We start from the raw sequence: 2,500 nt of genomic DNA on the forward strand, positions 1-2,500 counted from the left end.
AGTCACATTTCACATGGTTCGTAAACAACAAGTGTAGACTAACAGTGAAATGCTTTACTTACGGGTCATTTTCCAACAAAGCAGAGTTAAAGATAAAGATTCAATGTTTTTTTTTTTATAATGTCTAAATACACTGAATAATGAGTTATGCTGTTGTGAAATGTGTTCTATTAAGGTGTCTTGGAACAGGGTCTTGCATTCGTTCACCTCTCATACTGGTTTCCTGTTGAAAGTCATGCATTAATTTACTTACACATATGAATGACCCTTCCTTAAGGTATTATCATGATGACTGAAGGATGACTGTTGGCGTGTGTCAAATTCCTGAGCTGAATGTCATTTCCTGTTTTAAATGTAATTTATCTTATTGCTTCTCTCTCGCTCTCTCTCTTTCTCTCTCTCCATCTGTCGCTCTTGCTTCTGAAGTGTCTTTGGTCACTGTTAGTAACTCTTAGTCTGAAACATTTGCAAAGAAAGCGCTTGTGAGTCAACTATCAATGAGATTTATTGTACAAGGGACAATGTTGTTCAGACAACGGTTTTCATAAGTTAAAGAGAAACTCTTGACATAAATCATATTTAGCCCATTTGTCTCATCATGCGCCATATGTTCACCACAAGATGTATCTCTGTCCTGTACCTAATAGGCTACCACACTGTTCTGTTCAGACAAAATAGTGCTGTTGATGATGACTGCATGGTGTAAGATAGCAATTTCAGATGTCAAGATTCATTAAAATAAAGACAGATAAAACTGAACAAGTCTGGTGTTAGCCAACATAATAGCCTATTTCTTTCCCTTTACTTATTTAAATAGGCCTACATGATAATCTTGGATCCATAGACTGAACACTTTGTTTCAAACACAATAAAAATATGAATATAATCTATATCAATATGTTGTTGTTTTTCTTCTGGGAAATGGTGTAATTTTTTAAACAGCTATGATGAACAATTTGTGTGGGGGTGTGCGGGGGTGCCCACGCAAGATTCCCATATCCACTTCTCCTCGAGAGGGAAACTTCACCTGCCCTTCAACCCCGCCCTCCGGTTGGCTTCCCCGCCTCTTCCCGGGTCCCGCTGCGTCTGCTGCCCTGTCAACCACACCGAGACGAGGCAACATGGGTCATACGCCGAAGTTTTAGGCGACGAAAAAGATAACTACCTCACCATTTTCAACTAAATCCAGAAAGAAACTGACCAAACATTGCCAAAGGTAAGTCAATTGCACGGTTACACGGTTTTGCAACGGAGGAAAGCGCAATAAGTGATTGATAGTGTAGGCTACAGATTTTTGCATAACCTAATTCATAGGTTACATCTAGCCATTATTGTAAGTATTACCGAAAACGTAATAATAATCATTCATCGAATATGGAAATATCCATAGTAGTGGCAAATGGTGGGGTTTATTTTTTTCTGCTTCTATGGGCGCAAATCTTGTTATCGATGGCAACGTAGTAGTCCATTGTCGTGAACTGTTGTCCATTCAGCAGACAGCTGTTGGTGACATGTTTAACCATCGAACAAAGGCCATTGTATTGGTCCATTGAAAATGTGTGCGGAACACTCATGCCCAATAGTTTCCAATGGTTGCGCCATAGGAGAAACAATGGACATCTAAGTGTCTGTACTCTTAACTATGGGGTACTGGCAACTGAGGGACAGAAATGTTTATGTTGTGTCACTCACTGCCCGTAACTGTGGTCCAAACCACAACACAGATCATTTGATCATTCAACTTAGAGATTTCATCACTAAGTATGATCCAGAATTATGTAAAACGATATGCATTTAGCCCCATAATGTTTTGAGTACAGTAGCTGAGCCTACAATTGAATCTTTTTTTGTTTGTTTTTGTAGTGGTCAGGAAACCACACACCCAGCCACTTATAGCCCTCCCTCTCTCTCCATTAATGTTCAGCTATGACAGTTGCAGTGCCACATAAGGCTAGCCTGTTTGTGTGTGTCCTGCCAGCCCAGGGATCCACTGCTGACCCCTGTCTCAATCTGTCACTCAGGGCCTAGCCAGGGCCACACAGCTTCCAGGAAAAAGAAATGCACAACCAACAGAAATGTATTGCCATTGGCAGTTTCCCAGTTCCCAGTTTCTATTTATGCATATTTCTTTGGCAGTTCTTGAGTATTGCTCTCACTCATCATGTAAACATATATCTGACATATAGCTCTGACATATATTTATATCTAATTATTTACATCTATAATTTAGTCCAAACAACTACCTCTTCCCCTACTGTATTTATTTATTTATTTTGCTCCTTTGCATCCCATTATTTTTATTTCTACTTTGCACATTCTTCCACTGCAAATCTACCATTCCAGTGTTTTACTTGCTATATTGTATTTACTTCGCCACCATGGCCTTTTCTTTGCCTTTACCCCCCTTATCTCACCTCATTTGCTCACATCGTATATAGACTTATTTTTCTACTGTATTATTGACTGTATGTTTGTTTTACTCCATGTGTAACTCTGTGTT

General features: G+C 39.3%; 1 protein-coding gene across 1 annotated transcript in view; it reads left to right on the plus strand.

Moving 5' to 3' along the window:
* The first annotated feature begins 1,058 nt into the window (after positions 1-1,058).
* The window catches only part of LOC112237605 (ly6/PLAUR domain-containing protein 6B), a 57,933-nt gene continuing 56,491 nt past the window's right edge, over positions 1,059-2,500 (plus strand). The window contains exon 1 of the mRNA XM_024406210.2: positions 1,059-1,216. The gene's annotated coding sequence lies outside the window, so the exon portion shown is untranslated. The remainder of the gene's footprint in view (positions 1,217-2,500) is intronic.

The sequence above is a fragment of the Oncorhynchus tshawytscha genome, linkage group LG03 (assembly GCF_018296145.1).
Source record: "Oncorhynchus tshawytscha isolate Ot180627B linkage group LG03, Otsh_v2.0, whole genome shotgun sequence".
Lineage (NCBI taxonomy): Eukaryota > Metazoa > Chordata > Actinopteri > Salmoniformes > Salmonidae > Oncorhynchus > Oncorhynchus tshawytscha.